The sequence below is a fragment of the Lonchura striata genome, chromosome 36, assembly GCF_050655825.1.
Source record: "Lonchura striata isolate lonStrDom1 chromosome 36, ASM5065582v1, whole genome shotgun sequence".
NCBI lineage: Eukaryota > Metazoa > Chordata > Aves > Passeriformes > Estrildidae > Lonchura > Lonchura striata.
Window position 1 is genome coordinate 5,063,841 of NC_140738.1, and position 12,881 is coordinate 5,076,721.

General features: G+C 53.5%; 1 protein-coding gene and 1 pseudogene across 1 annotated transcript in view; one reads left to right on the plus strand and one right to left on the minus strand.

Annotated features, from left to right (window-relative positions):
• LOC144248803 (uncharacterized) overlaps positions 1-12,881 on the minus strand; it is a 1,234,558-nt gene that overhangs the window by 749,117 nt on the left and 472,560 nt on the right.
• On the plus strand, positions 9,863-11,304 carry LOC146764064 (uncharacterized; annotated as a pseudogene).

Below are 12,881 nucleotides of genomic sequence, written 5' to 3' on the forward strand. Positions count from 1 at the left end.
CCCCCTGATCACACTGCCTGCTGTCCACGTGGGGCTGGGGATGCTCAGCCTGGAAAGAGGAGAGCCTGGGGAGGCCTCACTGCAGCTCTGCAGCACTGCAAGGGTGCCACAAGAAAGACTGGGACAGAGTGTTGCACAGGGCCTGTGGCAACAGGACAAGGGGGGACGGCTTTCAGCTGCAGGAGGCTGATTGAAGCTGGATCTAAGGAAGCTGCTCTTTGCCACTGAGGCTGCTGAGGCGCTGGCCCAGGCTGTGGATGCTCCATCCTTGGGAACAGGGCTCTGAGCACCATGCTCTGGGGGAACGTTGCTAAGCATGGAACCAAAGGCTCTCTAGCTCAATGGTCATGTCACAATCCATGTCCCATCTGGAACTGCCAGCAGCCAGCAAGCAGCACAACACAACCGCTGGCCCTGGGCTCAGCACACGCTGCACGCTGCTCCTGCTGCTCCTGTCACCCTTCATTTTCCTGCCCCGAAACCTCATCTCATCAGTCTCCAAAGCTGCCTAAGGCCTGGATTGTGCCATCCATCCCTGCAGGATGCTGGCATTTGTCCTGAGGAAGGTAGGGTGCCATTCCATGGAGGTGGATCCCCCCAGCTGCCCGGGTGGGCTGGAGTTCCGGGCGGATGGGGTGGGACAGGGACCCCACTCTGAGGTTTTGCTACCTCTGCAGGCTGTGGCAGGCAGAGAAGACAAGATGGAGGTGGACACACCGGCTGATAGAGAGGAAAAGATGGAAGTGGATGGAGAGCAGACAGGAGAGGAAGAGATGGAGGTGGACACAGAAATTGATACGGAGGAGGAGATGGAGGTGGATGGAGAGCAGACTGGAGAGGAAGAGATGGAGGTGGATGTGGATGGGGAAGAGGACATGGACTTGGACATGGAAGAGTACAGCGAGGACATGGACATAGATGAAAAAGATGAAGAGGAGGCCATGGTCCTGCGATGAAGACCAATGCCAGCAGCAGGACAGGCATGTGGTCCCCACAGGCAGAGTGGGTTCCCTGCAGCCAGGCTGGGGCGGGGCTGGGCTGGGTGGTCCCTGCTCAGGCACGTGGTACCCAGTGCATTGGATTCTGGTGGCCATGCCCAGCCTGTCCTGTGCTTGCTCTGGGCCACACAAGCCCCATGGCAGTGCCTGGGGCCCAGCCCCCAGACCCAGCCAGCCTCAGCTCTGGCAGCAGAGTCCCGCTGTGCCAGCCTGGGGACACACGGAAGAGCCCTCTGTGCCTGACTGCAGTGACCATGGCACCTGCTTTTGCTCCTGACTGATGGAGATCCCGGACAGAGATGGCACCCTTTTGTACATAGTTTTTACAGTTTGTTGTTGCCTTTAGGATATAGGTTTTAGGGCTTTGTTTTGTCTTCTGTAAATACATTTCAGATATTGTTGTTAGATATGTTCTTAGGTATATACCTTCTATAAACTGTTGTTATTACAAATATTCTTACAAATCTAAATGTGTTCTGTGTTTTCATTGCTGTTCTTCTGTAAATAAACAACCGTGATTTTTCCCACCCCAGTTCTCTTTCCATTTGCTTCGGGCACAGGCAGTATTGGCCAAGTTGCGGTTTCTACTTGCTCCAGGTTCCCAGGGCTGGAGGTTCATGGAGGAGCTGGCACAGCCACCCCAGCAGTGGTTGTCCCACTCAGAGGGTCCCTCTGACAGAGGTCACTGTCTCCTTGCAGTCTCTCTGGACACACTGGGTAGCTGCAGGGGCAAATCCCAGCGTGCCCTGTCCCATGGGATCCCATGTTGGGACTCAGTGTCCCAGCCAGGGTGAGCACTGCTTGTGGCCCTGGGCTCAGCATGGCAGGCCTGGTGCTCACACCAGTGCAGACTTCAAGCTGGCCATGCACAGCTCCGTGTTTCTCCCAAAAGTATCACTGCTGCAGCACCTGGGGGTTCCCCAGTGCTGGGCTTTTTATCCCTACTGCATGGAGGATCACATTGCAGTGCAAAGGATGGATCCCATGTGGCATCCAAGCTGCCCTGATCCAGGCTGGGCACAGCCTGATGAACGATGAACACATCTCGCAGGGATATGGAAACCTCCCCTGAAAACCCAGTTCAGGGAGAGCCTGAGCTCTTTTGTGGCTCTGGGCAGGAAGATGCTCAGGATCTCCCAGAGAGGCTCAGCAGGCAGTAGGATTGTGCCTGCATCTCGCTCTGGAAATGCCAGTGGCTCAAGTGAGTGCTGTGGGAATAACTTATAATGCACTGAGAGGGGCCACAGTCCTGCAAGGCTCTTACATCAGGAGCAAAGAGCAGCCTGGAGGCTGGGGAAGGCTGGAGCTGTAGCACTGTGTGCTCATCCCTCACCTGCATGGGGAGCTGCCCCCAGAGTTGCTATGTATCACTTTGATGGTTCTCCCGTTGGGTGTATTTTGGAGCAGCTGTTATCTGTGTTTTTTTATGGTGATCCCGTGGAAAGCAGCCATTTGCCTGCTGTGATGAACTCAAAACTAATACTAATTCCTCATTCCCTTTGGTTTCATCTGGGCTATTTTAGTCTCTGTGTTTGATTGCTTTGCATGGGTTTGTTTGCTTCTGGGTTTGGTCTGTTTTGGTTTGAGTTTTCTGTTTGCTTTTTCATAAGACTCAGGTGAAGTTGGCATAGCCAAACTCAAGAAAATGTACACCAGGCTTGACTTTCCAGAAATTACTTTTGGCTGGGTTTAATTGAATCCTCCAGGCTCAGGATCACCAGTACATTGGCAGGTTTTGCTCTGCAACATCAGCTTGCCCAGACTCTGCTCGGTGTTTCACCAATGGAGAAGACAATGGATATTGTGCCAAGCTTCCTTTCAAACAGCCAAACCTGCATCAGCATGACAGAAAAAAAGAAAAAAACAGAGACTATATTCACCAATTAGAGCAGAACCACTGTCCCACCATCTTGCCCTCCACTCTTATTAATTTTGAACATTGAGAGGCAAAGCTGGGCCTAAAGCTTCCATCTCTCCGTTCCTGATGCCATTTGACTCCAGCCGGCACTCCCCCTGATCACGCTGCCTGCTGTCCACGTGGCGCTGGGGATGCTCAGCCTGGAAAGAGGAGACCCTGGGGAGGCCTCACTGCAGCTCTGCAGGACTGCAAGGGTGCCACAAGAAAGACGGGGACAGAGTGTTGCACAGGGCCTGTGGCAACAGGACAAGGGGGGACGGCTTTCAGCTGCAGGAGGCTGATTGAAGTTGGAGCTGAGGAAGCTGCTCTTTGCCACTGAGGCTGCTGAGGCACTGGCCCAGGCTGTGGATGCCCCATCCTTGGGAACAGGGCTCTGAGCACCATGCTCTGGGGGAATGTTGCTAAGCATGGAACCAAAGGCTCTCTAGCTCAATGGTCATGTCACAATCCATGTCCCATCTGGAACTGCCAGCAGCCAGCAAGCAGCACAACACAACTGCTGGCCCTGGGCTCAGCACACGCTGCACGCTGCTCCTGCTGCTCCTGTCACCCTTCATTTTCCTGCCCCGAAACCTCATCTCATCAGTCTCCAAAGCTGCCTAAGGCCTGGATTGTGCCATCCATCCCTGCAGGATGCTGACATTTGTCCTGAGGAAGGTAGGGTGCCATTCCATGGAGGTGGATCCCCCCAGCTGCCTGGGTGGGCTGGAGTTCTGGGCGGATGGGGTGGGACAGGGACCCCACTCTGAGGTTTTGCTACCTCTGCAGGCTGTGGCAGGCAGAGAGGACAAGATGGAGGTGGACACACGGGCTGATAGAGAGGAAAAGATGGAAGTGGATGGAGAAAAGACAGGAGAGGAAGAGATGGAGGTGGACACAGAAATTGATACGGAGGAGGAGATGGAGGTGGATGGAGAGCAGACTGGAGAGGAAAAGATGGAGGTGGATGTGGATGTGGAAGAGGAGATGGACTTGGACATGGAAGAGTACACCGAGGACATGGACATAGATGAAAAAGATGAAGAGGAGGCCATGGTCCTGGGATGAAGACCAATGCCAGCAGCAGGACAGGCATGTGGTCCCCACAATGCAGAGCGGGTTCCCTGCAGCCAGGCTGGGGCGGGGCTGGGCTGGGTGGTCCCTGCTCAGGCACGTGGTACCCAGTGCATTGGATTCTGGTGGCCATGCCCAGCCTGTCCTGTGATTGCTTTGGGCCCCACAAGCCCCATGGCAGTGCCTGGGGCCCAGCCCCCAGACCCAGCCAGCCTCAGCTCTGGCAGCAGAGTCCCGCTGTGCCAGCCTGGGGACACACGGAAGAGCCCTCTGTGCCTGACTGCAGTGACCATGGCACCTGCTTTTGTTCCTGACTGATGGAGATCCCGGACAGAGATGGCACCCTTTTGTACATAGTTTTTACAGTTTGTTGTTGCCTTTAGGATATAGGTTTTAGGGCTTTGTTTTGCCTTCTGTAAATACATTTCAGATATTGTTGTTAGATATGTTCTTAGGTATATACCTTCTATAAACTGTTGTTAGTACAAATATTCTTACAAATCTAAATGTGTTCTGTGTTTTCATTGCTGTTCTTCTGTAAATAAACAACCGTGATTTTTCCCACCCCAGTTCTCTTTCCATTTGCTTCGGGCACAGGCAGTATTGGCCAAGTTGCGGTTTCCACTTGCTCCAGGTTCCCAGGGCTGGAGGTTCATGGAGGAGCTGGCACAGCCACCCCAGGAGGGGTTGTCCCACTCAAAGGGTCCCACTGACAGAGGTCACTGTCTCATTGCAGTCTCTCTGGACACACTGGGTAGCTGCAGGGGCAAATCCCAGCGTGCCCTGTCCCATGGGATCCCATGTTGGGACTCAATGTCCCAGCCAGGGTGAGCACTGTTTGTGGCCCTGGGCTCAGCATGGCAGGCCTGGTGCTCACACCAGTGCAGACTTCAAGCTGGCCATGCACAGCTCCGTGTTTCTCCCAAAAATATCACTGCTGCAGCACCTGGGGGTTCCCCAGTGCTGGGCTTTTTATCCCTACTGCATGGAGGATCACATGGCAGTGCAAAGGATGGATCCCATGTGGCATCCAAGCTGCCCTGATCCAGGCTGGGCACAGCCTGATGAACGATGAACACATCTCGCAGGGACATGGAAACCTCCCCTGAAAACCCAGTTCAGGGAGAGCCTGAGCTCTTTTGTGGCTCTAGGCAGGAAGATGCTCAGGATCTCCCAGAGAGGCTCAGCAGGCAGTAGGATTGTGCCTGCATCTCGCTCTGGAAATGCCAGTGGCTCAAGTGAGAGCTGTGGGAATGATTTAGAATGCACCGAGAGGGGCCACAGTCCTGCAAGGCTCTTACATCAGGAGCAAAGAGCAGCCTGGAGGCTGGGGAAGGCTGGAGCTGTACCACTGTGTGCTCATCCCTCACCTTCATGGGGAGCTGCCCCCAGAGTTGCTATGTATCACTTTGATGGTTCTCCCGTTGGGTGTATTTTGGAGCAGCTGTTATCTGTGTTTTTTTATGGTGATCCCGTGGAAAGCAGCCATTTGCCTGCTGTGATGAACTCAAAACTAATACTAATTCCTCATTCCCTTTGGTTTCATCTGGGCTATTTTAGTCTCTGTGTTTGATTGCTTTGCGTGGGTTTGTTTGCTTCTGGGTTTGGTCTGTTTTGGTTTGAGTTTTCTGTTTGCTTTTTCATAAGACTCAGGTGAAGTTGGCATAGCCAAACTCAAGAAAATGTACACCAGGCTTGACTTTCCAGAAATTACTTTTGGCTGGGTTTAATTGAATCCTCCAGGCTCAGGATCACCAGTACATTGGCAGGTTTTGCTCTGCAACATCAGCTTGCCCAGACTCTGCTCGGTGTTTCACCAATGGAGAAGACAATGGATATTGTGCCAAGCTTCCTTTCAAACAGCCAAACCTGCATCAGCATGACAGAAAAAAAGAAAAAAACAGAGACTATATTCACCAATTAGAGCAGAACCACTGTCCCACCATCTTGCCCTCCACTCTTATTAATTTTGAACGTTGAGAGGCAAAGCTGGGCCTAAAGCTTCCATCTCTCCGTTCCTGATGCCATTTGACTCCAGCCGGCACTCCCCCTGATCACACTGCCTGCTGTCCACGTGGCGCTGGGGATGCTCAGCCTGGAAAGAGGAGACCCTGGGGAGGCCTCACTGCAGCTCTGCAGCACTGCAAGGGTGCCACAAGAAAGACTGGGACAGAGTGTTGCACAGGGCCTGTGGCAACAGGACAAGGGGGGACGGCTTTCAGCTGCAGGAGGCTGATTGAAGCTGGATCTAAGGAAGCTGCTCTCTTCCACTGAGGGTGCTGAGGCACTGGCCCAGGCTGTGGATGCCCCATCCTTGGGAACAGGGCTCTGAGCACCATGCTCTGGGGGAACGTTGCTAAGCATGGAACCAAAGGCTCTCTAGCTCAATGGTCATGTCACAATCCATGTCCCATCTGGAACTGCCAGCAGCCAGCAAGCAGCACAACACAACCGCTGGCCCTGGGCTCAGCACACGCTGCACGCTGCTCCTGCTGCTCCTGTCACCCTTCATTTTCCTGCCCCGAAACCTCATCTCATCAGTCTCCAAAGCTGCCTAAGGCCTGGATTGTGCCATCCATCCCTGCAGGATGCTGGCATTTGTCCTGAGGAAGGTAGGGTGCCATTCCATGGAGGTGGATCCCCCCAGCTGCCCGGGTGGGCTGGAGTTCTGGGCGGATGGGGTGGGACAGGGACCCCACTCTGAGGTTTTGCTACCTCTGCAGGCTGTGGCAGGCAGAGAGGACAAGATGGAGGTGGACACACGGGCTGATAGAGAGGAAAAGATGGAAGTGTATGGAGAAAAGACAGGAGAGGAAGAGATGGAGGTGGACACAGAAATTGATACGGAGGAGGAGATGGAGGTGGATGGAGAGCAGACTGGAGAGGAAGAGATGGAGGTGGATGTGGATGTGGAAGAGGAGATGGACTTGGACATGGAAGAGTACAGCGAGGACATGGACATAGATGAAAAAGATGAAGAGGAGGCCATGGTCCTGGGTGTTGCAGTCATGCTGGCATGGTAGCATAGAGGATTGTTTTAGAAAGGCCTTGGGAATGGTAAACTGAGGAAAAGGATACATTCATGTATGCCCCATTGTTTTAGAAAGGCTTTGGGAATGAGAAACTGAGGGAAAAGATAGATTTATGTATGCTCCACTGTTTCGGGAAAGTCCCGCTTCAGCATTCCTCTGTAGACCCCCTTCTCCCCACCCCTGAGCAGTTCCCATTGGACCTGGCCCCTGGGGTGGTTCTGATGTGCCTTAGCTGAACACTGTCTCTATTGTTTAAGACCTTATCTCTTAATTTTGCTGTATAAAACTGTATCTGGGCAATAGCCCAGGGCCTTTGGTCACTGCAATGCTTCAGGCAATACAATCTCTCTGGACAAGCATACCATTGGTCTCTCTTGGTCTCTTTATCTCGAACCCTTGCGGCGACTGAGGCAGCGCCGCAGCTCGGACCGTGCTAACCCAGACGCTGCCTGGTAAGCCCAGGGCAGCGGGACCGCGGAAAACCCCGGCCCCGAGAGGGGACAGCTAGCCGGAGGGTCCCGGGGGGCCGGGGAGGGACGGGGGGCAGCGGCGAGTAACCCCCGAGAGCAAAGTGGCGGTCGAAAGAGAAGCAACAAGTGGCGCACCAACGTTGGGCTTTGCACTGGTCTGAGCAAGCGTTCCCCAGCCGTCGTGGACAGTGCACTGGCTAGGAGCTTTTCCAGACACCGCAGTGTCACCACGAGCTGCAGAGCGGAGAGCGGTGTGAATAAATCGCTACGCAGGCTGTCGGCTCTGCGGGGAGAAGCTCTGGGATCACGCTGGTGGTGTGAGGCACTTGCCTCTCCACACAGCCCAGCGGGACTGTTGCCGTGGAGACAGACGCCGATTTCTGTCCGGTGAGGTCTCCATGGGTCGGACGGCACCTCTCCACACCCGGGAGAGTGCCCGGGGTTCGGGAACCGTTGCTGCAGTGGTGTCTAAGGGACGGCGGTGGGTGAGTCTCGGTACTGGGGGGCAGGGGCCCGGCCAGGAGACATCGGCTCCTGTGTGCCCGTGGGGGGACACGCCAGCGCGCAGGCATGACGGGAGTCTCCGTCGTAGCTTTAGAACTTTGGGTTTGCTGCAGTAATTGGTTGAGATTTGCTGTGAAGCCAGCCATGGGTGTTAGGCTGACTACACAGCAGAAAGAGATTTATAAACAAGTTCAGGAGCCCCTGCTGAGTGCAGGTGTCAAATTTCCTAAGAGCCTTGTAAAAGAGTTTGTCAGATGGTTATCAGTAAGTGTTCCAGAGATAACAGAGCAAGTAGTGAGAGAAAGACGATTTTGGAAGCGTGTTGGTGCAGTGCTGAGTGAAAGGACAAAGGCAGGAGATCCCTCAGTGAAAGAAGGTTTTATGAGAATGTTTTTGGTCGTTTACGATGTTGTGAAAGAGAGTGCGGACACTCAGGGCGCCCAGGGAGCAGAAAAGCGCCCTGTCGCGTCCCCGGTGCCCCTCCGCACCCCCTGCGGTGAGAAAACTAACTGTGCAGATGTAGATTTAGTTTCTAACCCTTCTCCGCCTCCTGCTTTTGCTCCCACAGCTGAAAATCCATGCTTTGCACCCCCCATCCCCCCCGTGCAGCCCCCACAAGATGGAGGCGGCCACGCGGTTTTCCCTTCTCTATCCCCGCATTCCCTGCTCCCTGTGCCAGCCCAGAACACGCCCCCAGCCCTCGCATTCCCCCCTCCGCCTGTCCCTGACCCCAACCCCTCCTCCCTTGCGGCGGTTCAGCCCACATTCCAGCCCCCGGTCCAGCCCTCAGCTCCTCCTCTCGCAGTTCCATCACCACCCCCTGTCCCTGTCCCTGTCCCAGCCCCGCTCCACGCAGCCCCGCCGGCTGCGGCCACTCCCTCACAAGCCGGCCCTCCTCCTCCTCCCCCTCCCTCTCCCGGTCTCCCTGGCAACGGCAGCGCCCAGGCTGTCAGCCGGGAAGTGCTCAGAGAGACCGAGCCTGCGTTCTTAGCCCCTGTGATTTATAATGCCAGGGGACAGAACGCCAAATGGGAGCCCCTTTCGTATGATAGTATTAGGGAACTTTGCAAAACGAAGCGTGAGTTTGGGGAAAGAAGTGAATTTTTTAAGAGCATTTTGAAAGCTACGCTATGCTCCAAGACATTTGTCCCCGCTGATTTGAAGCGTCTTTTCAGTTGCTTGCTCCCTCAGTCTGAGTTTAGATTGTGGGAAAGAACGTGGAAAAGACTTGCAGCAGATCTCCTCCCAGAGATTCTGCAAAGTCCAAGCCTTTCCACAGATATAGAGGATGAGGAAATCACTTTAGAACATCTAGTGGGTGAGGGTGATTGGAGCCAAGCTGAAAAGCAAGCAGCAGGCATTCCCAGAGCAGTGTTAGACCTGTCCAGGGATGCAGCAGAACGTGCATTTTTTAATATGCCTTCTAAAGACCCTATTGTCTCATATACCGCTTTAAAGCAGTCTGTTTCAGAACCATTCATGGATTTTGTGGATCGAGTGCGAGCCTCTGTGGAAAAAAGGGTGCAAAATCCAGAGCTCCAAGACCAACTTACATTAGAACTGGTCACCACAAATGCAAATGAAGTCTGTCAGCGAGTCATCCTGGCTCTTCCATCATCGCCTCCCCCCACACTCGATCAGCTCATCAAGGAGTGCACCAGGAAAGCTATGCTGATGACAGAGGACTCAGTGATAAAGCCACGGGAAAGGGTGTTTGCTTCAGCAGCAGCAACCCCCAGGACTCCTGGGTTCAAAGGGCCTCCTCGACAAGGGGGGAAGGTGGGAGGGGGGGGAATCATTTTCCTTTATACTGGCAGAGCAAATTATATCTTTTTCAGAGTTAGTTCACTTTGTTGTATGATTTTATCTCTCTTTCAGACTAGCAGAATGTAAATTTCCACATTCCTGCTCATCGTTTGGTTCCAGGGAATGGTCATCTACCCTTCCACGGTGGATGCATGGATTGTTCCACAGCCCAAGAAAAATGTGTGGGTCACGCTAGCCCAAGCCTTGCAACAGGATCATATGTGTTTGTCCACTGCCTCAGCAGAAAATCCAATGTCCACATGTTTAATAGGGGTTCCAAGTAAGGGGGATGAGTTTCCAATTGATCTGGTCCGTTTGCAAAGCAGGTGAACGAAAATAAAATACCTAAAGGTGCAGGACAAGTTGAAGCACAAGTGCGAAATCCCCTCATTTTGTGGCAAGGGTGGGTTTCACATTTGCCCCCTGCCGAGAGAGAGCCCCAGGAATTAGAACTCCTAGGCTCTGCAAAAGCTGAATTTTGCATTCAATTTGATTTTTCCCCAACCAAAGAAGTAAAATTATATGAGCATGTCAAACAGTACAAGGTAGAATTCAGAGCAGGTCAATGGTGCACAGCTGTCTACAAGCTGAAATTTGCATCCACCACTGATTTCCGTCCACGCAAGCTGGACAAGGGAATGTTTCTTATCTGTGGGGACAGAGCATACCCAGGAATCCCATCTCGTCTTATTGGAGGTCCATGTACTTTTGGGCATCTGACCCTTGCTTCCCCCAACATGACCCAAATTCCAATTGGGCAAGCAAAAAGTGGGAAAAAAATTACTAAGCGGAGTGCAAGCCAATTTGACGAACATTGTGATGCAGAAATTTATCATTGGGCAAAATCCAAAAGAGTTGCTGTCTCTGTGTTTTTACCATGGGTTGCAGCAGCCAAAGCATTGAGTGAATTAGGCAATCTAGAATGCTGGGTGACCAAGCAGGCAAATTTAACATCAGCAGCCCTGAGTGACCTCCTGGAAGACAAGGAAATAACCAGAAAGGCTACCCTCCAAAATAGGGCAGCTATTGATTTCCTGCTGTTGGCACATGGTCATGGATGTAAAGAATTTGATGGGATGTGTTGTTTTGATCTGTCATCTAAAGGACAGAGTGTCCACTCGTCCATTCAGGAAATGAGAAGCCTCATTGGGAATGTGAAGCAAGAAAATGAGGATTGGTTTAAAAATCTGTTCAAAGACTGGGACCTTTCTGGGTGGGCAGTGTCTCTTTTAAAAGACATCTTTTACTTTCTAGTTGCATTGTTTTTAGTTCTGTTAGCATTTGGGATTCTGAAGCGGATCGTCTCCAAGGTCATCACCTCGAAGCCGAAGGCTTCCGCGCCGGTTTTCATCGCTGCTGCTGCCATGGAAAGCGATTGGTGGGAAGACGACAAGCAGAAAGACACTGCAGTTTAAGAGCCACAGTTTACCTTCTCCCAAGGCATTGTTCATCTTAGTAATTGAAAAGCGGGGAATTGTTGCAGTCATGCTGGCATGGTAGCGTGGAGGAAGGTTTTAGAAAGGCCTTGGGAATGGTAAACTGAGGAAAAGGATACATTCATGTATGCCCCATTATATTAGAAAGGCCTTGGGAATGGTAAACTGAGGGAAAAGATACATTTATGTATGCTCCACTGTTTCGGGAAAGTCCCGCTTCAGCATTCCTCTGTAGACCCCCTTCTCCCCACCCCTGAGCAGTTCCCATTGGACCTGGCCCCTGGGGTGGTTCTGATGTGCCTTAGCTGAACACTGTCTCTATTGTTTAAGACCTTATCTCTTAATTTTGCTGTATAAAACTGTATCTGGGCAATAGCCCAGGGCCTTTGGTCACTGCAATGCTTCAGGCAATACAATCTCTCTGGACAAGCATACCATTGGTCTCTCTTGGTCTCTTTATCTCAAACCCTTGCGGCGACTGAGGCAGCGCCGCAGCTCGGACCGTGCTAACCCAGACGCTGCCTGGTGAGCCCAGGGCAGCGGGACCGCGGAAAACCCCGGCCCCGGAGGGGACAGCTAGCCGGAGGGTCCCGGGGGGCCGGGGAGGGACGGGGGACAGCGGCGAGAAACCCCCGAGAGCGAAGTGGCGGTCGAAAGAGAAGCAACACCCAGGAGTTCCCTATCTCTGATCTCTCCACTTTTGGGGTTCCAGAGGTTTCCTTTCCTTGGGATGATGGGAGTCCAATGGCTCCAGGGGTTCCCCCTTCTCAGGTGTCTTGCTTAGGGATGATCCTGGGGCTGTTGGGGCTCCATGGGGTCCCTTCTCCCCTGATGCTCTACTCTGAGATCCCAGAGGTCCCAGACGTTCCTCCTCTCCAGGCTCCCCCCCTTTCCAGCCAGCCGGGGGTCCCCCAGCTCCAGGATCGCCCCTCTCTGCTCTCCCCACTCCGGGGGTCCCAGGGGTTCCCCTCCTCTGCTCCCCCAGGGGTCCCCAGGACCAATGTCCTCCCCCTGGTGACACTGGGCAAGGGCCACATGGACTCCCAAAGATCCCCCAGGGGGCTCAGCTTTGGGGTCCTGCAAGATCCAAACCTACACACACACAGGGAAAAAAACCTCCCAGGGTATATTTGGGCCTCCCAGACGACATCTGGGGCTCAATTCCACAATCTGCAAGCTCCCAGCACACCCCAATAAAAAAACCCTCTCAGGGACCCCCCGATATATTTGGGGCGAGCTCCCCCTCCCCTCTCACCTGCAGGATGAGCTGGGGGCGATGGTCCCGGGGCCAAGGGTGCTGCGGCCTCAGGGGGCACTGGAACCTCCTGTTTCTCCTCCTTTTCCTGCTCCTGATCCTCCTCTTCCTCCTCCTTTTCCTCTCTCCCTCCTCCTCCTCCTTCCTAATCCCACCTCCTGCCCAGTTCCTGCCTTCTGTATATTTCGAGTGCAGCACCTTGCTTGTTTTTAGAGCGAGAACAAAGATCCCAGCGGGAACACGGCTTGCTGGCTTTAGTCAGAAGTAGCGGTGACTAAAGGTCCTGTTTCCTCTGCTGTGCTCCCGTCCTTGTTCCTCCTCAGTGTTCAGGCTGGGCTATGGGGTGTCCCTGTTTGCTGCATTTTCAGAGCTCCTCCTGGAGCCTTTGGGCAATAGGCTGTGCCCTGGG